We start from the raw sequence: 25,299 nt of genomic DNA on the forward strand, positions 1-25,299 counted from the left end.
CCCTGACATCCAGTTTACTAGACAGGCACTTGCCAATTGAGCTCTGGCGCCTCGGGTGCTTTTTAAAAATCTCGTAAATCACACCAAGAAACAATTACCGCCACATGCTTGAACTATTTTAGATTCTCATTAGAGAAAACCCCATGAGACAGGGAAAAAGAAACAGGCAAGAAAACTTTGTTGTTCTATAGTATTGATCATAGTTTTTGATCATCAATAATGAAATTAGGACATTTATATCAGGAATTACCCACAACTCAACTGAAGTAAACATTAACTACTTTCTTACTTCTGATTTTTTGTTCGGAAATTGTTTTTATCCACTATAGATATCTTTCATGACCTTGAAAGACGTCACAGTGGAACAATCGACAACTCGAGTCCAAATAACAATTGCCTTTCACCACGCTAAACAAAAACAGAAACCTCAATATCAGAATCTTATATTGAGCAGACTAAGAGACCTAGAGACAATATACATACAATCAGCAGTACAACAGGAACGATGGAATCAGTAGAGTACAACACACCCGGCCCTGCCACAAAGAAAGTAATCAAAGTCAGATGGAAGGAAAGAAAAAAAAAAGCGATCGAGAGCCTTGCATTGGCTTTCAAGGTGAGTATCCATTAAAATTATCGTAGAAAATCAATATATTTTTTGAACACAAAACAGACCGTGCCCTGGTGGGCTCGAACCTTTCGGTTAACAGCTAAGCGCGCTGATCGATTGTGCCATGGAGACGGCGCTTTGAAACCAGAGTTGGAGATCATCCTTCATGGAGGTTTTCTCTGGATTAATATCATTTAACACGTCACCTTGATAACGAAACCAAATATACTACTCAAGGGCCGATTATAAAGTAATATGAAAAATCTTAAAAGGCTCTCTTAGACTAATCACAACGGTGGATAATCGAGCTTGGCAGACTGTTTAATAGCTTGAGCTAAATGACGTTATTCAATTTGAAAACTCGTCTAAGTTAGAAAAATCCAGGGTGCGAAATAAAACCGGGAGAATTAATTAATTGAACTAATAATCTTAAAAATTTTCATTTGGAAATAAAACATGGAAAAATAGTAAAAATGATTTGAGGGTAACAATTTAGTCTTGACGTTTAGATCTTTTCATTGAAGCAAATCATTTGTTTCCCCCTCTTTAGAACGTTATTGAATTAATAATCGTAAACAATTTTTCATCCGCTGTAAATGAATTATGGAAAATAGTAAAATGATTTGTAGGGAAACAAATGAGTCTTGGAATGTTTTTAGATTATTTCATGGAAGCAACATGTAGTGTTCTTTGGTCCGTGTGAGGTTCGAACTCACGACCTTGGTCTTATCAGCACCACGCTCTATTGACTGAGCTAACGGACCAAACTGTGTTACATAACAGTAACTCAGTAAGTTAGAAAGTAAGTGAGTGAGTGAGTGATTGGGTGGGTGGGCGGGTAAGTGAGTGCGTGGATGGGTAATGAGTAAGTGAGTGAGTAAGTAAGTCGGTGCGATAGTCACCGCTGTGTGAAAGCTTCTCCGCGCGCCTCCATACCATAGTTCACACAGTGCCGATGTAATTTTTTCCGCTGGCTCGATAGACTTTGAGCTGGTAAAGAAAGTGGTACCGGGATCGACTAGAATTGATATAAGGTCTTACCAAACAAAATGCAATGGATAAAAAAGTGGAATTTTGGTACCATTTTGGCGAGTGTACCCTTTTCACGGGTGAAATGGATTAATCTGAATAAGGCTTTTACACTGTGATAAAGGCAATTAATTTTTCCTTCTACAGTGGAAAACGGATGCTTAACAAGGGTCTGCTTATCTCGCCAAAAATTACAAAAATAACAGTTGGGCGATGATGTTCGGAAAGTTTCGTTTTCAAGATATTTCCCGTACATATTGAAACCCAAACCAATTTGAAGAGCGTTATCGTAAAGCTTCAACAACAACAGCCATTTTTCATTGAAATTTTTTGAAATTTAAAATTTTTTTTCATGGCAGGCGCTTAGCCGATGCTAGTCTAGGCGGGCCAGTCTATGAATCCAATTACAAACATCACGATACAAACATAGAAAAATAAAAAGCAAACTCCTCACAGTTACAATTATCTGTACATAGTTTACTTTCTTTTAGTACTGTACATACTTTCAGATTTGTGCAGATTTCTATCATTATCATTACCATCATTATTATTATCATTATTCGCATATTTATCTCTTTTTTTTCTTTGCGGCAATACCTGGAAAATAGTGATACTCATAACATTGCAATGAACTAACTCAAGGAAGTTCGAAGAGAACAATACGTTCATAGACACAATTGCAAAAGGGTCTCTATTCTCCTTAATAATTCTTGGGCGAGTTAATATGACACACGCGAGTTATAAAACTAGTTTAAGCCTCGGTACCCGCTTGGTAATCCTTTATTTGGACATTTGGGGCCGGTTATTTACACGAGATCTAAACCAAAGCGCGGTTTTATGCAGCAAGTAGGCCTCAGGGATTCTCTATAAGAGGGTTGATTTAATTGAATAAATGTCCCTCCACTATCAGCTTTCGGCCCTCTTGACACTATTTACAAAAATAAATGTTCAGATAAAAAGTTAGGCTAAACTGAGGATGGCTCAGAACGCGGTTTTGTTAAAAAGCGGCTAAACTTTGATTGGATAACCTGCCGAGGCAAGCTTTTTTCAAAGAATTAGGGCACTAGAATGAAGATCCCGGTAACTTCCGCATGCAAAGCGGGCGCTCAACCTCTTGAGCTAATTTCCCAATCCTATCTATAACATCCGTGGCTCCTGCCTTTCAGGAATAGAGGGTATCTGGCCCCACTGTTTAGAATCAATAATTCAATTATCTTGAAAGCTCAGTTTTACTGAGTAAACATGAGAGACGCAATATGATAAAAAATAATTCTTCAGATAGTTGTAGTGCTGCATGGTACCCTGTAGGTCTTTGTTTGTTTTGTCGAATGAAGTCTTCTTTTTAGTTTTTCTTGAAAAAGGAGAGGGTCAACGTATTTATTTTTCTAGTTGGATAGGCTGTCCTTCGCGCCGTAAACTAGTTTTGCACGTCTCGCCATTTCCCATGAAGGACGATCCATCTGCCTTGAAGTACGACACATTTCCCCGTACGACCCAGTTTCCTAGCAGCACGTTCCATCTGCCTTCAGGTACGCCACATTTCCATTTCGGCAATACAACTGACAGATAATCACCTTGAAGGTGAGCAGAGAGTAGTAAAGGGTGCCAGTATGGCAGGGAGCCAGTCAGAGAGCCGTATATCGCCACGTGACCAAAATGGACCAATCAGAAAACCGGATTTTCACATTCCATTCTCGCGCTATCTTTAAAACCGCGGAGGCGCCTGAGCACTAGTTTGAGTCGAAAAACACGTGGAATACAGGGTTACAAATCATTTTTAATGATATCATATTGTTTACAAGGTGTTTTTGTAGTAACAGGACATTATTCCTTTAAAAGTTTGTTGCTGTCTAGGTTTTTTTCAATAACTACAGTTCTTTCTCGTAGGGTTGTGGAGACTTCTCCTATCGTTTTGTTGATCTGTGTGAGGGAGTTTGTCCATTTTGCAATACACTTCTTCATTTCATTTAAAATTTGCACGCTCATATCCATCCGTGTGCGATATACGGCTCTCTGATTGGCTATCCGCCATACTGGCACCCTTCACTACTGCAGAGATTACCTATGCTGGGCCCTCGATTACTTTTTTTTTCTTATCCGACTGTGGTTGTCTCTATAAATTGAATGAAAAATGTGATCACGGAATTCTTTTGGTATATCCTATGTCAGGGGAATCTCCTCTTCTATTTCACTGTTTCTTTTGTAATCTTGAGTGCATCTACAATGTATTCTTGCCGACTTTGCGTTAGAAACAATAAAGTTCACGATCACTAAACTTCGCTTCTTTTCCAAGGTGGGAGGAATTCTGGATACAGGCGAACCAGCTGCTTTGGCCTGGTCCCTTTTCAGTGTCTTGAATGTGTGTCTCAATCTGGGCAATGTAAGATGCTGAACGAGTTAATGATGTTGTTGTTGCTGTTTGTCGTGATAACGTACAGTCGTCATATGGCTATGCATTTTTCCACTTCCGTGGTATTTTACCAGTTGGGAGTATCTCTAGGGGAAAGAAGCAAGTCCAAAACAGAAAAAAAGGAAAAATAAAAAGGAAGTAGGTAACGTTGACATCGGTTGGGCTGTAGGTCATACCTGGTGTGCATGCACTAATGTTTCATTGATGACCGGAAACTATGATCAAGGGCATAGAAATACAAAGTAATATCGCCCATCGGTATTGCAACTTACTTAAAAAAAATCCTGAAATAGTTCAGGCTTGTAATGACAGTTGTCTCTCAATGTAAGCTATGAGTTTTTCGAAAGCGAGATTATCGCATGGGTACTGTAGTTCAATTGGCTGGAGCACCTGTCTGGTAAACTTGCGGGTCCAAATCCCATCAGTGCCTTTTTCTAATTGAGAAAAAATCTCCCTGATGTTAGCAGAGCTTCCGGAGAGTAAAGCAAATCTAGGTGACACTCTAGTGAACTCGTGGCTGTTTTTGCTCGAAGCCAATGATCCTATGATTCCGGTAAAACAGGAAAAGTCCTCCCTTAGGGATTCAAAGTCGGTCCGTCATCTTGAATAAGATGCATTCCCTGACCGAACTTTTGAGGCCGCGCTAACGCCGCGAAATGTGCATATGAAATCTCCACATCACTCGTCGCTAAGCATACCCACGAGTTAAAATTAACAGGATCATAAAAGCTGGTATGTATCAATTCAATATATATTCTACGGTTAGATCCTTCTTTGTTCGGAAAGTCATAATCACAAAAAGATCTAAAGCAACCTGAAATTGTTTTCAAGTATTGGTTCTTTATAAGGCACCAGAGGTCCTCGGTAGTATAGTGGTGAGTATCCCCGCCTGTCACGCGGGAGACCGGGGTTCGATTCCCCGCCGGGGAGATATTACTTTTTGTTACAGGTTACTAGAAAAATTCCCATTTTTAGTCAGTTAAAAACTCTTTGTGGTACTCACCTAAACAACCTAACCAGTGTCATCAGAGAAAGTAAATGTAATCAACTTTGTCTTATTGTTTAGATTCTTTTCGAGATGATGGAGGGGGATTGTCTAAACTGTCGTCATTTTATGAGTTCTGGACCGCACAAATAAGGCCTGGTACTTTTGAAATTCCAATCTTGTGAATTGCCTAACTCTTGCTGTATAGCAATGTACATCTTATTTCTCTTTCTGCTCGTAAAGATGACAGTATTCTTTGATGTTTACTAACTCCCACTTACTTATTAGGTGCAGTTTGCAAAATGTGTTTGCTAAAAATAATAAAGGCACCGATCGGAATTGAACCCACGACCTCCATCTTGGACGGTAGGTACCCCTGTTTTTACTCTGTCGTTTTTCGTATCCTCTTGCGAGGTCAGCACTATCCTTCTCTCTATGACCTGCTTCAATGATCCGTCGCTGTGAAGTTATTCTTTTTATGTTTTGTTTGAGGTTTCTGTGACACACTTGACATCCCGGCAAGTAATCTCGACCTAATTTAATTTGCAACCGATAGGTGAACATATGCTTAATTTAAGTCTTTTAGCATTTTGGTCTACCTCAGACTTAATGGCATCTAAATAAAGAAAGGTTCTTAAGAAAATAAAAGTGTAATGAAATTTTTATTCGTTCGATAGAATTTGAAAGGCTCGATCTTGCGACCTTCCGCGTGTGAGGCGGACGTGATAACCACTACACTACAGGAACCAAAGTCTTTCTCTTTCTTTCTCTTTCTGTCTCTCTCTTTGTCTACAAAGACAAATAATCTTATCAAAGTGAAATAAGCAGATAAAGTAATAGATACCGAACACAACGACAACAAAAAAATAGAAAAAAATATATGTTAATGTATACGGAAATAAAACTAGTATATTTTTCGAAGAATTTGTGGTGTAAGTGGAAAGAAGGATTGTTGGAGATCTTCTCGAGGTGCAACACAAACCTTCACTGAATAAGCATCAATCCAGACAAACCTGTGACAATTAGAATGAACAGCCGTACTATCAGTAATGCTTTCTGTTTATCTTCAGGTAGTTCGCTTTAGCTCGTGTGGTTAAAAGGTCCTGGATGGGTAGTGAAAGGTATTTTTCAACAGGCTTGTTTTCGTGTTGTGGTGGAACGGCGTAATAATTTTATCGTGGGAAGCGTCTCCACTGGAATATTTTTTTGGCATGAAAATGATATACCTCCAGTTTAACCAATCCAAATATCTCTTATCTTCAGCCAATGGATTAAAACCTGCTTTTGCAACCCTCTCTCTGCCTTCTCAAACATTCAACGTGACAATTAAACTACCGGGCGGGAAAAAGAGGCCGCCTGGACGAGTGAAAAGGTTTGTCTCTTCTTCTTTCATAAAGATCTTGGGGGTTAAATACAAATGTTTTAAAGTTTTCTCTTTGCTTTTTTTCCTTTGATTGAGTCTCTTTTTTCGCGGGCGCGATTTCGTCGCCAGATTTATCAGAAAATGACGCTGCAGTTCTCCATCCTAACCAGGATTGGATTTAGAGGGGGGTATTTTCTAAAGCAACTGTATGTGCTGCTGATTCGGTAGAGGAGTGGGCAGACGAAACACCAAAAATAAAACTAATATCGTGTATCTAACAAGATAAATCTAACGTTGTGTTCGTTTTTCTAAGGCGCTACACTTGGTCTTTTCAATAGGGAGTAAAGCAGGATACAGAGCAAAGGGCCGACGGTCGAGACATTAGCTATGAAACTCTTCACTGTGGCCAATTTACGTTATCAACTCAGTTCGTAAAACCACATTATCCAGCATTGGATTTGTTTGGTACTGTCAATGAAAAGCCATTAGCTTTTGTGGCAGCTCTATGGGCCCAAATAACATTAGTTTTAGCAAGGCCTCCGAAATTTTTTATCTCGAGTTTAAACAAATTTCTTAGCTGACTGAAAATAAGAGAAGTGAGATGAGTAGTAAGGAGACATTAATGATGAGCACTGTTGCGAGACTGGCTGATCCTTTTCACCAGGGTGTTCATGTTTGCAATTATACATGAGCCGGGGAATTAGCTCAAATGGTAGAGCGCCCGCTTCGCATGCGGGAGGTATCGGGATCGATACCCGGATTCTCCACTTTCTTTTTTCTCATATCATTGATGACAGAAAACTGTCATATCACTGATGACAGAAAACTCGTAAACCTCGCAGGATTCTAAAGGAGATGAAACTGGAAATGAATGTCACTGTTTTTTTACCGGATTTGGCGCAGGGTGAGCGAGACTAATAAGCGGTGGACATTCCGGCAAGGTAAACAACAAATGCAATATACAAACTTCATTTGTTTTTGTTATTTTTTACTTCTGCGACTCTTATCGCGGTCTTCGGAAAAATATTCGCGATAGAGAGGTTCACGATGCGTCATGACATTACTGGATTTTGGCGTGTAAACGCGTAAAACTTTCATCTGTCGTGTGAGCATAAATATAGATATTCTGATATTTGCCAGCAAAGCTAAGTGCGTTTTAAGTTTGTTGTAAAATTTTCGTTTATTTTAGTCTCACTTTTCTCTCAAAAGAAAGTATTCGCTAATCATGTTATTACTATATCTATCATATTATTATCATATCATTACCAGCAAGAGGTATTTGTTTATCATGAGTATGATTACAGACCCAATTGGACGACAAGAAGTCTTATTTCCAATTGAACATAAAAATTACAATTTCCGAGAGAGGGAGAATAACCAAGTTAAATTGTCTAGTGTCATGATTGGTTGATTTAAACTATACATTTGAATGTGATTGGTTAATTTACACAATAAATTTGAATGTGATTGCCTTGTTGAACTGTCTGATAACAAACTTGGCAAGTGAGTTAGTGGAAAATAGGAGTTTTTTAAACCAATTACTATCAAGGAAATTGTAATTTTTATTATTAACATTAGAAGACAGGGTAAACGCGCAGTAAGACTTCCTTTTTAAGTTTAAAGTTTTTGTAATCGTGCATAATCATTGAATCCGGCGCTCTACCACTTGAGCTAATTCTCCAATCTTATTCATTCATCTTTTTATCTATTATGCTTATCATCATTTTTTTTCATCTTGAAAGATCAGTTTTACCGAGAACATCTGAGAGGAATAAAACGTAAAACGTTTTTGTTCAGTTATTTTTGGTACAAGCTAACTTACTTATTAACTCAGTCGGCAAAGCGTGGTTTGGATAAGGCCAAGACTGTGCGTTCAACCATCACGTAGGCCAACAAGGGAAATGTTTTTTTGAAATCATCTAGAGGTCAAATGTGGCTTTTTTATATATGTTGAATTCATTCAGGATGTATTTGATTAACATTTCCGAAAAAATGGTAACAGAAGAATTTTAGGTGTTTTATTCCTCTGACCATGTGCTAAATTAATATAGGAGAGCAAAAAAAGGGAATGAACGGTAATATTCATGTTCTCAACTTGATAAAACTAGTGAAACCAGTCGCTAGCATGACTCTTAATAGAAGCAAATGCATTTGAAGCGAATTTTAGGTACAACCAGCACAAAAATCTGAAAATCTGAATGTCTGAAAATAGAGATAACGCCAGTAATCGGAAACATTTCCATCTATGAAAGTTATAAAACAATAACGAAGATGGCCATATGGAAATCTTTTTTCAAACCGTACACCAACTGACTGTAATTTAACCTTATAAGGACGTCAAAACTTCCCCGTTTACATGAAATTCTTGATCGTCAGGGCTGTGTTATATAGTCTCGGAGTATTTATTCACAATCATCGCCTTTCGGCGCTTCAATAGTCTTAAAAAAAAAGCGTTGGTCTGAGACTGACTTGTGTTGTGTTTTTGCAAACTTCGTATTCATAAATCGGCGTATGTGAAGTTATTTTAGTTACCTTCTCACCTTAAGTTTTAAGGATACTCTGATATGCGCAGTCTCCGTGGCGCAATCGGTCAGCGCGTTCGGCTGTTAACCGAAAGGTTAGTGGTTCAATCCCATCTGGGGACGATTCCTTTTGCGTTCAAATGCTATTATTGCTGGGCAATACCATTGAAAGATAATCACCTGGAAAGTAAACAAAGATTACTTATGCTGGCTCTCGATTGTTTTTTGTTTTTTTATCTGACTTTGGTTGCCTCGATTGAATGAACGAATTAGATAAATCATGTAGCAGATGAAACCGATTGCCATCACTGTTCACTGTTCCTGTCGTAGTCTTCAAGACCAGAATGCATCGTAGATGCATTCTCCTTGATTTCGCGCGAGAAATAATGAGGTTCTCGATCACTAATCTTTGCTTCTTTTCCAAGGTAGGAGGAGGCCTGGATACAGGCGAAGCAGCTGCTTTAGCCTCGTCCCCTTATAACGTCTTGCATGAATCATTCAAACTGGGCAATATTAGAGGGCTAATGATGTTTTTGTTGCTGATCATCGTGGTAACAGAAGTTTGTTATATGGCTGTGGATTGTTCCACTATCATGGTATTTTGTCAGTTGTGACGACGTTTCTGGTCGTCAATGGCATCTAAAGTGATAAAGCAAATTCAAAAAAAAAAAAAAAGAAAACGGGCTACGGGTAATATATGGCGAGCATCTGCTCAGAAACTGCGATGAAGGCCAAGAACATCAAATTAATTTCACCTGTCTCTATTGTAGTTTCCTCAAAGAGATTCTAAAATGGAGCAGGCTTGTAACAACGATTGTCTCTCGATTTCAGTTTAGTTTTTTCTAAATCAAGATTATTACTCGGGTCGCAGTTGGTTGGAGCGCCTATCTAGTAGACTCGCAAGTTTAGATACCAACTCTCCGATGTTAGCAAAGATATCTGGGAATTCATGGCTGTTGGTCTAATGGCATAATTCCCGCTTTATGTGCGAGAGGTCCCGGGTTCGACTTCCGGAGATTCCCGTTGTTGTGGAATATAATGTGATTAAAGTTTTTGATCTATATATAATTAAATGTAGGAGATTAGCGTCTTACACGGATGTTTGATATCCATTCCTAAATTTTCTCAGAAATGCCGGGCGCTTTTGCGAAACTACTGTATGTGAATATATCTCATGGGTGTACATATTGCGATTCTACGCACACACGTGTACTCGTTTCAGACCAGTGGGAGCAGTAAACATCACTCGTGTGAATCCCAACAAATAATCGCAGGACGGAGGTTGAGTAAAGAGTGCAGGAAAGGTGTCATACCAACAAGTTTATTCATTTGATCTTTACACGAGCATGGACAGAACAATCCAGACTGAGTAGCCACTGGTAAGCGCGTGTGTTAGTTAACTCACCCTCAAAATATTCAGAAAAAAATATTATGATAAGAAGATAATTATAAAACTTTTTAAAATTTTTTTTTATAGTGCAGACGATTGTGACAAAATTTGTTCCTGGCAAGGTTCAAACCTGCGACCATCCGCGTGTTGGGTGGACGTGATAACCACTACACTACAGAAACTTGCAGGTACGTGGCGTCTACGCCACGTCTGAAATGCCATGTTCCGAATAAACTAATGGCGGAATCGAGGAGGGTGTTGTAAGAACAGGCTCGGTTGTTTCTATAATTCATTTGCTTTTCACTCCTGTTGCTGAATAGCTGGTGAAGCTGGGCTGTCAGGTGGCACGCGAGTTACGCACGCTCGAACGTTTCACCTTAAGTTCATAGTGATTCGAGTGTCAAAGTGTCAATTTTCCATGTAATTGTAGACACCAGAAAGACGTTGAAGACGTGAAGAGAACGATTTTGCATAGACAGAATAAACGACAGGGTTTCGCGAAATTATCTTAAATTTACTCCATACGGGTAAATTTTGCGACTCTTAGCCAACACGTGCACGGATTTTTAATTTCGTTTGAGCTTTCTGTGGTGCGAATCCCGGCAAATAATCGGGATACAGAGATTAACAAGGTCACATTAAATTACTAGACGAAAAAGCTGTTCTCGAGTAGTTGGTGTGTTTTTTAATTTACCTCAGCCTCGAAATACCCATAAAGAATAAGATTTTCATGAAAAGAAGACTTAAATTTACTTTATTGAATTTGAAGTAATTAATTATCTTCACAAGGAGGAAAAAATAAGTGACAAAAAGTGAATATATTTCATACTTTTATACAATTTGTTAGAATTGTAAGGCTGCACATACTGCAGTGGTGTATGCCCATCTTCCAAGCAAAGATATAGTGGTCACAAATCCAAGCAAAGATATAGTGGTCAGAAATCGAAAATGTTATTGGCAGAGCTCGAACCTACAACCTTCCGCGTGTTAGGCGAACGTGATTAGCACTACATTACAGAAACCGGCACATTAGTCATATTAAAATTATAGTTTTTTTATATAATAAATAAATAAATGTGGAAGTGACAAGGAAAAACATACAAGATGATTTACATAAAAATAATACTCTACTTAGTGAGAAGAAGATCTTGTGGTGGAATCTTAAGGAAAAGTGGACACATTCGAGGTGCAAAACAAGACTCCTTAAATGAGTATCCATACAGACAAGCCTTTGAGAAAATGAATGACGCAGTTCATATCAATTAAACAAGCATATTTCATAGGCATCTTTCTGAAGAGTAGCGCATTCGTGCCATCCTCTTCTCATTGCGTTCAAATTTTATTTGTTTTCGGCAACGCAATCGACTTTCTCCGACTTTGGTTGCCTTGACAAAATGAATGAAAAACGTGATCACGGATTTGTTTTAGTTTATCCTTCGTTAGGCGAATGTTCTCTTTCTTCTATTCCACTGTTCCTCTTGGGTAATATCGTTTGTTTATAGATATTTAAAAGCACCCTTTGACTAAGAAAGGGTGCAATTCTATTTAACATCTTAAGCTTGGGATATATCCTAGAGGCTAAATATGTAATATGCTTGTTCCAGCTAAGAGTATTATCTATATAAACACCTAAATATTTGAAGTCTTCACACTGTTTCAGTAGCCTCCCATCCATAAAGATTTGTAAGTCTGGAGCATTTTTCACTGCGTGTTTTGATCCAATCAGGATTGCTTCTGATTTCTTGTGATTGCAGATAAGACCATCAGTACTGAGCCGATCGGTAACTCTTCCAAGATCTTCATTTACATACTGTTCAGCAATTTTAACATCTTTAGAGCTGGTGTGAATTCCTGTATCGTCGGCGTACAATACAATATCACAGCTATCACATACGTCTGAAATGCTATCTATATGAATATTAAATAGATTCGGGCCTAGCACAGAACCCTGCGGTATTCCATAGGTAATCGTCAATTGTTCGACCGGTAAGGAGCGATCACTTGAATACACACCTGCCACCTGCTACGCGTCAAAGCAATACTAATAATTTTTTTAGAGTTTTTATATTACCTGGCCTGTTGGTCTAGTGGCATGATTCTGGGTGCGAGAGGTCCCGGGTTCGACTCCCGGACAGGCCCGTTTTGTCGTGGAATATGATGGGAGCAGAGTTCCCACAGTTGGGTAGTTTAATAACCCATTCACACCAGCAAAACATGTTTTGTTAAACTGGTTTTCATTGAATGAAAATTATAAACAGAGAACTGAAAAACTTGATTTTCCATTGGATTCAAGTACTTGCTAACTTGCATTTCCAATGTGCTACATTCAAGTCAAAAATATTCGGTTAAATAGTTTCTATGAAGAAAAAAAAATTAAACTGTGATTAACAAAATAACTTTTAAACATGTTTAAGCTTTGGTGTGAATGGGGCATAAGACGAAGGACTGACAAATCAGACAAAATAATTTCACACCCGTCGTCGCACTCCGACAAAAAGTTGTTGCATTACAGGCTTTTTAACATTTTTTAAAATGATGCTAATGCAATTCTGTAGTTGCCATAGGCAGTGGTTAAAACTTAAATAAAGGCTTTTTTGTGTGGATGTAATGATGTGCAGACGCAGCAATTTCGACAATTGATGGAAGGCGACATGTAGAAATTCAAGATGACAAATTACACTTGAACAGTACCGTTCAATAGTCATCAATTGCTGTTCTGTAGTTTGTTGATCTAAGTCTGCACGAGCACAAAAAAAACCGTTCAGACTGACTTGCGAACCGGTAAGGGTCTCTTAATTAGTTTTACATCAGTCTCAACATCATTAGAAAGAAGAAGGTTCTCATGAAAAGAAGAGTATCACTAAACTGAAATTTGATTTATTGAATTTGAAGTTATTAATTGTTCTCACAAGGAAGATTAGATAATGGACAAAAAGTAATTATAACTACTACCATACAGTCAACCCATCCTATTATCAAAAATATAATCGGAACTGTTTCTGGCAGGTAAGGCAGACGTGATAATCACTACTCTATAGAAAACTCCACGTTCACAAAGGAGTTTTCACAATTGATATTTTAGAATTATAGTTTTTTTTTTATCAAAAATGAATAAATGAATACGTTTCAAGGAACTTCACGGTCAGGGGAATGTTCTCTTCTATTCCACTGTTTCTTTTGTAGTTTTGAGTGCATCTACAATGTATTCTCGCTAACTTTGCGTTAGAAACTATAAGGATCACGACTACTTACTTATCTTTGCTTTATTTCCAGGTGACTAGGAAAAGTTTTATTTCATCTTATTAAAACCTCTGTGTGGCATTCATGAAAAATGAATTTAAAATCTTTCATTTTGCCTTTTTCTCTCTAGAACGAATACAAATTCTTTATTTTTCTGGTTCCACACCTGAGTTGCTAAATCACAGGGCTAAGTTCTTGTACGGTATGGAGCAAAGCCCCTAGCCTCCTTCGTCGTAGTTGTAAACGAAACGCTACAAAAGACTTATTGTAATCTATGTTTGTTAAAGTGATTAATTAGAAATTAAAGGAGCCTCCACTGAGCTTAGCTGTATTATAAAGAACACACAGGAGGATACTAACGGAAAACAGAAATGCGAGACTTCTCTCTCTTCTGGTGCCCCGCCTTAACCAAGCAAAACTTAATGAACACGTAATTTCGCGGTCAAATTTACCAGACAGTATATATTGTGATGATTTTCAAACCGCAGAAAGAGGTAAATTTACGGTTGTTCAGAGTGACGCCAGTTTATCAATTTATGAGCAACAATACTCGGCAAAACTTACAAAAGAAGCGAAAAAATAGCAAATGCTTTCTGTCATGAGGTTTCTTACCCTTGTCATCACAGTTATTTATTGATATATTTATTCATTTTTACACCGAGGCATTTGTTCATTCAGCTAGGTATCTAATTAATTACTTGTTTATTCATTTATCTACCAATAACCATTTGATTTTAATATTTAGTGTATTCACCCTTTCGTTATCAGGTGGGTGTTTTCTCTTGTTTCGCTTTGTCTGTAAGCGTTATTTATTTTCAGTTGTGTTCCAGTCTGAAATAAAGACAAAATTTTTCTTTTCAGTCCCCGAGCATCCTGAAATCTACAACTTGCATGGTAAAGAGCACCGTTCTGGCTTCCAAAGCGGATGGCACCGTACTTGCTTACCTTGCAAAGTTCAAAGGTTGGAAACGATGGGCTTCATCATTATTTACTTGTCAATCCCTTTCGAGTCGCAGTTTACTTACAGTGCCTGCTCAATGAAGCATATTCTCCGGTTCCAATTATTAACGCTGTCTACAGCATTGATTGGGCGCAGCGGATGGTTGGTTCATCAAAAATGTCTTCACACCCTCTGGTTATTCAATGATCAATGCATCTCAGAGAATTCTGAGTAGGTCAAGGGTCGAAAAAGATCCTGTGACCCCTGAGATCTTACAAGCCCTCGTGATATCAAATATAAAAGATAAATTTCCGTCTCTTTCTGATCTCAGACCGGTCGCTCTATACCCAATTGGCTACGCGGGGTTTTTCCGTTTTAGTGAATTACGCCATATAGAGGCCTGCAATGTAAAGTTTTCCCCTCGTATGTTTCTATTTTCTTAGAATCTTTTAAGACGGTCGACCAATTCCGAGATGGGTCGTGGATCGTTATCGCTAGGTCAGACCTTCCGACCTGTCCTGTCTAGACTTAAGAGGGCCTTACATATCAGCTTCACAAATTGACCTCTGAAGATCTACCTTCCCAACCGTAATTTTCTGTTAACATGAAAGTGAGGTACTTCCGTCTTGTCAATGGAGAGAACCATTTCTTTCAACCGTGACTTACATTGATACCTCTTCCTCCTTTGCTTTCTTAAATTTTCTACATGAGCAGTTAGTCTACCGATTTAAAAGAGGATTCCACCCACATCTGTACAAGTTTTGTTTTTATGTTCGGCAGATAATGATCCTATGGGGCAAATACAGCAAGTCTGTGGCTTTTTCACATGGTGTTGATCCTCTTCTTTAGTTCTAGAGAAGATTAATGAGTGAAAGAGGTCTATTAGAAAAAGAATATATTCGAAATAAACCTGAGCCATACATAAGCATCATTTCTCAAAAGACGAATCAACCAAATGTAAGGCGCCATTGGAGAATCCGGGTATCGATCCATTACAGTCTGTGCACTTAAATGGTTTTGAAGGGAATCGCAAGAACGTCCCACGACTTTATTTGCTTAAGTCCAAATGCAAAAGAAAGAGAATTACCGAAAATGAGTCATTCAGTATATATTTAGGTCTGAAAAAAGTAGGAGTGTATGAAATCATGGTTGGTCTAAGTAAGGGTCAGGCTTAAAAGAACTTGGTGGTAAATCCCTACCACAGATTCCAACGAGCACCCCGCTGTATGAAGTTATGGAACTAATAATCTTAAATATTTTTTTTTTTGGAAATGAAACATAGAAAAATAGTCTTGACATTTAAATCGTTTCATCGAAGCACATTATTTGTTTTCCCCTTCGTTATTGAATTAATTACCTTTTGTAGAGAAACAAATGAGTCTTGGCATGTTTTTCGATCATTTCATTGAAGCAACTTATTGTTTTATTTGGTCCGTGTGAGGTTGGAACCCACGACCTTGCGTACGCGTTATCAGCAGCACGCTCTACCCACTGAGCGAACGGACCAAATACACCCATATACCGCATTCCATAAAATTAAGTATAAATAAATAAGAAAGTAAGTGAAAGAGCGAGTGAGTGAGTGGATGGGTAAATGTATAAGTTAGTAAGTAAGTAAGTCGGTGCGATAGTCACCGCTGTGTGAACGCTTTTCTGCGCGCAACCATACCATAGTTCACTCAGTGCCGACGTAATTTTTAATACTGGCTTAATAGACTTTGAGCTGGTAAAGAAATTGGTACCGGGATCGACTAGAATTGATATCACGTCCTAACAAGCAAAATGCAATCGATTAAAAAAATAAAATTTTGGTGCAAAATGTGGACTTCATTCCTCTAACCTTCGATCAACAGCCAGTCAGCTTTGCTCAATCGAACCCTTGGAATCATATCAAGCTCTAAACGCATCTGAATGACCATCAGAGGTTTTGCGTCAAAATATAAGCAACTGACAAAGTTAAATACTTCCCGCGTGCTAAGCAGGCGCTCTTCCACTTGAGCTAATTCCCCAGTCACAGATTGTTGTTGTTGTATCTATTACTTTATCTATTTATTTCAGTTTGATAAGATCAATGAGTTTTTCGTAGTGTACTGGTTATCACGCCCGCCTCACACGCAAAAGGTCTCAAGTTCGAGCCTTGCCAAGAACAAAGTTATTATTTTGCAAATATGTCCATAGTTCAAAATCTGCTATAGTTTCAAAGTCGAAAGACACGGTTGCAATTATCTGTACATAGTTTACTTTTCTTTTAGTACTGTACATACTTTCAGATTTTTGCAGATTTCTATCATTATTATTGCTATTATCTTAACTATCAGCATTATTATAATCATTATCCACATATTGATCTTTTTTCTTCTTTGTAGCGATACCTGGAGAATAGCGATACTCATAATACTGCAATGAACTAACTCAACGACGTTCGAGGAGAAAAATACGTTCTCAGATACAGTTGCGAAAGGGTCTTTATCCTCCTCATCAATTCTTGTGCAGTGACGATACACGCGAGTTAAAAAAGTAATTTTAGCCACGGTATCCGCTCGGTGATCCTTTCTTTGGACATTTGGGGCCGGTTATTTACACAAGGACTAAACCAAATCGCGGTTTTACGCAACCAGTAGGCCTAAGGGATTCTCTATAAGAGGGTTGATTTAATTGAATAAATGTCCCTCCACTATCAGCTTTCAGCCCTTTTGACTTAAAAAATAAATGTTGAGATAAAAAGTGCGGCTTAATTGAAACAATATGGGAACAAATGGAGAATCCGGGTATCGATCCCGGTACATCCCGCATGCAAAGCGGGCGCTCTACCACTTGAGCTAATTCCCAAATCCTATTTCTATCCTGCTTGCTTTCAGCGGCCCCGCCGTTTATAATCAATGATTCAATATTATCTTGAAAGGTCAGTTTTACTAAGTAAGTATTAAAGACGCAATATGATAAAAAAAAAATAAAATCAAGAGAGTTTTAGTGTTGCATGGCTTGTCCAGTACGACCAGCAAGCGCACCAATAAGGAACTCAGTAGGTCCTTGCCTGTTCTGTCGAATGAAGTCTTCGTTTTAGTTTTTCTTATATTAAAAAAAGGAGAGGGTCAACGTATTTGTTTTTTTAGTTGGATAGGCTGTCCTTCGCGTCGTAAACTAGTATTGCACGCCTCGCCATTTCCCTTGAAGTACGATCCACCTGCCTCGAGGTACGACACATTTCCCCGTGCGACCCAGTCTCCCTGCAGTATGATCCATCTGCTTTGACGCACCACACATTTCCCCGTACGACCCAGTTTCCTTGAAGCATGTTCCATTTGCCTTGAAGCAAGACACATTTCCATTTCGGCAATACAATTGACAGATAATCACCTTCAAAGTGAACAAAGATTACCTCAGCTGTGCCCTCGATGACTTTATTTTTTCTTATCCGACTGTGGTTGCCTCGATAAAATGAATGAAAAGCGTGATCACGGAATTCTTTTGGTATATCCTATGTCTTCTATTCCAATGTTCCTTTTGTAGTCTTGAGTGCATCAACAAGGTATTCTCTCTGACTTTGCGTTAGAAACAATAAGGTTCACGATCAGTTAACTTTGCTTCTTTCCTGAGGTGGGAGGAAGTCTGGATACAGGCGAACCAGCTGCTTGAGCCTTGTCCCTTTTTAATGTCTTGAATAAGTTTCTCAATCTGGACAATATAAGATGCTGAAGGAGTTAATGATGTTGTTGTTGCTGTTTGTCGTGGTAACGGACAGTTGTGATATGGCTATGCATTGTTTCACTTCTGTGGTATTTTGTCAGTTGAGAGTATCTATAGGGGATAGATGCAATTTCAAAACAAAAAATAAAGGAAAAAAAATAGAAGTAGGTAACATTTACATTGGTTGGACTGTAGTCATACCTGGCGTGCATGCGCTAACGTTTCATTGATGACCGAAAACTATGATCAAGGGCATAGAAATACAAAGTAATCTCGCCCATCAGTATTGTACGTTACTTAAAAAAATCCTGAAATAGTCCAGGCTTGTGGTGACAATTGCTTGTCTAGTAAACTTGCGGGTCCAAATCCCATCAGCGCCTTTTTATAATTAGGAAAATCTCCCTGACGGAACGTAAAACGAATCAAAGTAACACTTTGATGAACTCGTGGCTGTTTTTACGTAAGCCAATGATTCCGCTGTACCAGGAAAAATTCCTCCCTTAGTGATCCAAAATCGGCCCGCCATCTTTAATAATGCCCTTACCACGAACTGTGCATATCAAATCTCCACATCATTGGCTGCTTCGCATATCTACAAGTTAAAATTAACAGGAACATAAAAGCTGGCATGTATCAATTCAATATATGTTCTGCGGTTAGCTTCTTCTTTGTTCGGAAAGTCATAACGACAAAAAGATTTAAAGGAACCTAAATATTGTTTTCAAAACTACTGGTTCTCTAGGGCACCTATTAAACATTGATATCTTATCGCTACAGAGCTCCTCGGTAGTATAGTGGTGAGCCTGTCACGTGGGAGACCGGGGTTCGATTCCCCGCCGGGGAGATATTACTTTTTCATTTACAGGTGATTAGAAAACTCCCATTTTTATGTAGTTAAAAACTCTTTGTGGTATTAATGGAAAAACAGCAGATTTGAAATTTTTGTGAAGCGCATGTGAAAATGGAAACAGAAACAACCCGACCAGTGTCATCAATGGAAGTAAATGTAATCTATTTTGTCGTATAGTTTAGATTCTTCTCGAGATGATAGAGGGAGATTGTCTTGGCTGTCGTCATTCTATGAGTTCTGGACCGCACAAATAAGGGCTAGTACTTGTAAAATTTCAATCTTGTGAATTGCCAAACTCTTGCTGTATAGCAATGTATATCTTATTTTTCCTTCTGCTCGTAAAGATGACTGTAGTAGTTGTTTTACTAACTCCCACTGACTTATTGGGTGCAGTTTGCTAAATGTTTTTTTTCGCAAAAAAATGAAAAAGGCACTGATTGGAATTGAACCCACGACCTCCATCTTGGACGGTAGGTGCCCCAGTTTTTACTTAGTCATTTTTGTGTCCTCTTGCGAAGTCAGCTCTATCCTTCTCTCTATAACCTGCTTCAATGATCCGTAGCTGTGGAATTATTTTTTTTTTGTGTTGTGTGAGGTGTCTGTGACACAGCTGACATCAATTTAATTTGCAACCGGTAGGTGAACATGTGCCTAAATTAAATCTTTAAGCATTTTGGTCTATCTCAGTCTTAATGACCTCTAAATAAAGAAAGGTTCTTGTGAAAATAAAAGTCTGATGATATTTTGATTTTTTTGACAGAATTTGAAACTATATAAAATAATAACTTTGTTCCTGGCAAGGCTCGAACTTGCGACCTTCCTCGTGTGAGGCGGACGTGATAACCACTACACTACAGGAACCTTAAAAATTCGTTGAATATATCAAATTGAGGTAAATAGATAAAGTAATAGATACAAAACACAACAACAACAACGACAGCAAAAATAGAAAAATGTATGATTATCTACGCGGAAATAAAACTACTATTTTTTCGAAGAATTTGTAGTGCAAGTGGAAAGAAAGGCTTGTTGGAGATCTACTCAAGGTGCAAAACAAACCTTCACTGAATGAGCATTAATCCAGACAGAAAGCTGTGACAATCAGAATGAACGGCCGTATTATCAGTAATGCTTCCTGAGTATCCTCTGGTAGGTCGCTGTCGCTCGTGTGGTTAAAGGTCCTGAAAGGGTGGTAAAAGGTATTTTTCAACAGCGATTGTTTTCGTGTTGTGGTGGGACGGCGCAACCACTTTATCATGGAATGCGTCTCCACTGGAATATGTTTTTGACATGAAAAGGATGTACCTCCCGTTTAACCAATCCAAATGTCTCTTATCTTCAGCCAATGGATTAAAGCCTGCATTTGCAACCTTCTTTCCGCCTTCTTAAATGTTCAGCGTGACAAGTGGACCTACTGGGTCGGAAAAAGAGGCCGCCTAGACGAGTGAAAAGGTTTGTCTCTTCTTCGTTCGTAAAGATCTTGCGGGTCAAATAAAAAGATTTAAAATTGCATACTGAAAAGGTCTTGCTCCTTTTCAAAATGAGAAACTTCCTTTTATAGACTACCTGGTAAGCCGCGACGACATCTCACTTCGGAAAACAGTCTACAGGAAACGACCCATGCCGAAAGATTACTAAGATTCATCGGGCTACATCACACAAAGCCACGAAAATTAAGACTCTAATACGACAAGAGCGACCAGTATGCTACACGACAGACAGCTTAGCCGACGAGAACGAATACTTTGACGACGGAAACACTCACCGACCTACTGCAACTACCTAAACAAACGACACCGCAATTTCTACGACTTCAGCGACTATACCGTACATAAAGGTAAAAGATATACGTAAATTAGATAAATATTATCAGACTTTTTTTTTTTTTAATCGAACTTTACATTAACGTTGTATAAGGCTGTTTCAGACAGCAACGTTTTTAAAAGGGGAAAATTTGGAGGATCCAGGTATTTCATAACATAAATTTAATCAAGTTGTATGCAAATTTCAGTGTAATGCCGTTGGCGATCCTTCCCGTTTTATTTATTCTTTTTGCTTTTCTTTCTTTTGATTGCTACGAAGACGCAAAAAATTAGCTAGAAAAAATGAAAGCCACGGACAAAGACAGTAACGTAATCACTTGTAATCCTGGCGCTTACGAAAAATGTTGACGTTGTGTTGTCACATGACGTATGCGACCTGGTGTCACTCTCTGTCGATTACTCCAAACGAAACGGGTAACCGTTTTCGTAATTAATAATCAGTGTTCGTTTTTCTAAGGCGCTACACTTCGTCTTTTTAACAGGGAGTATAACAGGATAAAGAGGAAAGGGCTAACGCTCGAGACATTGGCTTTGAAACTCTTTATGGTGGCCAATTTACGTCATCAACTCAGTTGATAAAACGAAATTATCCAGCATTGGATTTGGTCGGTACTCTCTATGAAAAGCCATTGGTTGTTGTGGCAGGACTAGAAGCCCAAATAACGTTAGTTTTAGTGAGGCCTCCGAAATCTTTTAACTGGAGTTTAAACACATTTCTTCGCTGATATAAGATAAGAGAAGTGAGATGAGTAGTAAAAGACAAAATTAATGAGCACAGTTGCAAGACTGGCTGAGCCTTTCGTCGAACGATTTTCAGGAGGGTCTTTATAAATGTAGCTGTAGCTGGGGAATTAGCTCAAGTGGTAGAGCGCCTGCTTCGCATGCGGGAGGTACCAGGATCGATACCCGGATTCTCCACCTTTTTTTTCTCATATTTGCCATTGATGACAGAAAACTTGTAAACCTCTCAGGAATCTAAAGGAGATGAAACTGGAAAGGAATATCACTGTTTTTGATACATATCGGCCATCGAGACTAATACGAGGCGGACATTCCGGCAAGGTAAACAACAAAAGACATGCAAACTTCATTTGATTTTGTTCTTTTTTACTTCTGTAACTCTTATCGTGGTCTTCGGAAAAATAATCGCGATAGAGAGGTTCCCAATGCGTCATGACATTACTGGATTTTGGTGAGTAAACGCTTTAAAACTTTCATTGGTTGTGTAAGCATAACATAGATAAAATGTTCCAAAGTGATTCGCCGGCAAAGGTAAGTGCGTTTTAAGTGCGTTTTCGTTTATTCCAGCCTCACTTTTCTCTCAAAAGAAAGAATTTCATGAAAAGGAATTTTGAAAGAAATTTTTATCTACTTAACTTTGGTCTGAAAATGGGTTTTTCACGAGAACATATCTAAGTAATTGTCTCCTGTTGTTGGAGATTATTATACCGATAAATTTTGAAAAGTTATTACTAGGTGAAAATAAAATACAGACACATAGATGGCTTTATTGAAACAAAAACTGGTCCGTGTGAGGATCGAACTCACGACGCTCTACCGACTGAGCTAACGACCATTGAGTTGTGTTTCTGCAAAATTCGTATTTATAAATCGGCCTATGTGAAGTTATCTCGGCTTCCTTCCCACTTTAAGTTTTAAATTAATCCCGGGGACGATTCCTTTTGCGCTCAAATGTTATTATTGCCAGGCAATACCATTGACAGATAATCACCTGGAAAGCAAACAAAGACATCTGTCCTGGCTCTCGATTGTTTTTGTTTTTTTTTTATCTGACTTTGGTTGCCTCGATTGAATGAACGAAAAACGTTATCACGGATTTCTTTAAATAAATCATGTGGTAGATGAAACTGATTGCCATCCCATTTCACTCTTCCTGTCGTAGTCCTCACGACTAGAGTGCATCTACAATACATTCTCCTTGACTTTGTGTGAGAAACAATGAGGTTCTCGACCACTAATCTTTGCGTGTTTTCCAAGGCAGGAGGAGGTCTAGATACAGGCGAAGCAGCTGCTTTGAGCCTCTTTATAATATCTTGCTTGAGTCTCTCAAACTGAGCAATATTAAAGAGTTAATGATGTTTTTGCTGCTGATCATCGTGGTAACAGACGTTTGTCATATGGCTATGGATTGTTCCTCTGTCGTGGTATTTTGTCAGTTTTGACGACGTTTCAGGTCATCAATGGTATCTAAAGTGGTAAAGCAATTAAAAAAAAAAAAAAAAACGGGTCACAAGTAATACATGGCGTGCATCTGCTACGTCCTTTACGATTATTAGAAACTATGATCAAAGCCAAGACCATCAAATTAATTTCACCTGTCTCTATTGTAGTTTCCTCAAAGAGATCCTAAAATAGTGCCTGCTTGTAGCAACGACTGTCCCTCGATTTCAGTTTAGTTTTTTCCTAAATCAAGATTATTGCTCGGGTCGCAGTTGGTTGGAGCGCCTATCTAGTAGACTCGCAGGTTTAGATACCAACTCTCCGATGTTAGCAAAGATATCTGGGACAGAAAAGAAATCAAATTGATATTATGGTGAACTCATGGCTGTTGGTCTTATGGCATTTTCCTCGCTTTGGGTACGAAAGGTCCCGGGTTCGACTCCTGGAGATGCCCGTTTTGTTGTGGAATATGATGCGAACATAGTTTTTGATCTATATATAATTAAATGAAAGAAGTCAACGTGTTACACGGATGTTTGATATCCATTCCTAAATTTTCTTAGAAATGCCGGACTGCTTTTGATAAACTACTGCATGTGAAATTTTATCTCATGTGTTCTACGCGCACAAGTGTACTCGTTGCGGATCTATTTTCTCATTTCGTTCTTGGTTTCTGTTGGGAGCATTGAACATCACTCGTGCGAATCCCAACAAATAATCGAAAGACAGAAGTTTAGTAAATAGTGCAGGAGAGGTGTCATACCGGCAAGTTTATTCATTTGGTGTTTACACGAGCATAGACGGAACAATCCAGACTTGGTAGCTACCAGGAAGCGCGTGTTTTAGTTAACTCACCCTCAAAATAATCAGAAAAAATTATTATGACAAGAGGATGATGATAAAACTTTGATTTCTGATAGTGCGGACGATTGTGACAACATTTCTTTCGAACCTGCGACCTTCCGCGTGATAGGCGGACGTGATAACCACTACACTACAGAAACTTGCATGTACGCACTTGTTATCTAAGGCATGTCTGAAATGCCACGTTCCTAACAGACTAACGGCAGAATCGAGGGGTGTGTTGTGGGAACAGGCTCGGTTGTTTCTGTCAACCTGATTTCTGATGAAGTTGGGGTGACACGGGAGTTATGCACACTGGAACATTTCATTTTAAGTTCATGTTTGATAGTAATTCAAGCGTCAAAGTGTCTGTTTCACTTTTATTCATTTAGAACAAAAAGGACAATTACGTTGATACGTTTTGATCTTTTACTAAGGCTCGGGGTTTAGGGGGGTACATCCCAAGTGCGACAACACGAAAACCACCGCTGTCCAACAGTGATTTTTCAGCGCCTATTGGAGAAATATCTGTAGTGTGCTGTTTTACTCTAATTCTCAAAGGCTTTTCTATATCGATGATCCTTTATGGAGAGTTTGGTTTGAGTGGAGTTTCAATGGAATCTGTTTCCAACAGCAACTAAAAGTTAATCTAATAAAACTACTCTTGCTAACGCAGTTTACTTGACGTGAATATCGTCGCGCATATGTTTCTCCCGTTTGCACTTCAAATTCTTCGAAAAATATTCTAGTTTTATTTCCATGTAGATAATTTTATGGTTTTTCTTTTTTTCTCTTTCTATTACTTTATCTATTTATTTCAGTTTTATAAGATTAATAACTTTTCGTAGTTAAGGTTCCTATAGTGTAGTTGTTATCACGTCCGCCGGCCTCACACGCGGAAAGTCGCAAGCCCTGTCAGAGGCGCAAGTGATCTTTTGTCACTATTACGATCGCTATCACATGCTACTTGCCTAATATATGCGCCAATTTCAATTTTTGCAAACCCAAATAATTATTCTTTTAAACATTTTTGTCTCCTTGTGAGCAGGTCGCACAGGGAAAGAAAGGAGTGGAAGTAAGATGGCTAGGGTAAGCAACTGAATGCAACAGTGGCTCATGCAATATCAAAACTTGCTCGTTTACCTGAAATTCTCGATCTTCAGAGCTAAGGTATATTGTCTTAGAGTATTCATTCACACATTTTTATGTTTTTAAACACTCTTATTTTCATAAGAGCATTGGAGGCTGGAAAACTTACCGTTGTGAGTTGGTTAGGAAAGTTTTCTGCACGTTTGTGCAAACATTGCAGATGACCAGAGGTCATGATTTGGAATGAAATATTTGCTGCACCCACCACTACCCATAACAACAACAACAACAACAACAACAACAGCATTTATTTAAACACGATAAAAAATTCAGCAAA

General features: G+C 38.5%; 4 non-coding genes across 4 annotated transcripts; 2 read left to right on the forward strand and 2 right to left on the reverse strand.

Moving 5' to 3' along the window:
* Nucleotides 1-4,907: 4,907 nt before the first annotated feature.
* On the forward strand, nucleotides 4,908-4,979 carry Trnad-guc (transfer RNA aspartic acid (anticodon GUC)). The gene has a single exon. It is a non-coding gene; the product is annotated as a tRNA-Asp (tRNA).
* A 3,989-nt stretch (nucleotides 4,980-8,968) lies between these two features.
* Trnan-guu (transfer RNA asparagine (anticodon GUU)) lies at nucleotides 8,969-9,042 on the forward strand. The gene has a single exon. It is a non-coding gene; the product is annotated as a tRNA-Asn (tRNA).
* A 1,376-nt stretch (nucleotides 9,043-10,418) lies between these two features.
* Trnav-aac (transfer RNA valine (anticodon AAC)) lies at nucleotides 10,419-10,491 on the reverse strand. Its single transcript has one exon. It is a non-coding gene; the product is annotated as a tRNA-Val (tRNA).
* Nucleotides 10,492-19,814: 9,323 nt separating this feature from the next.
* Nucleotides 19,815-19,887, reverse strand: Trnav-cac (transfer RNA valine (anticodon CAC)). Its single transcript has one exon. It is a non-coding gene; the product is annotated as a tRNA-Val (tRNA).
* Between the last annotated feature and the right edge of the window lie 5,412 nt (nucleotides 19,888-25,299).

Source organism: Pocillopora damicornis, chromosome 13 (genome assembly GCF_964200805.1).
Source record: "Pocillopora damicornis chromosome 13, jaPocDami1.2, whole genome shotgun sequence".
NCBI classification, from domain to species: Eukaryota; Metazoa; Cnidaria; class Anthozoa; order Scleractinia; family Pocilloporidae; genus Pocillopora; species Pocillopora damicornis.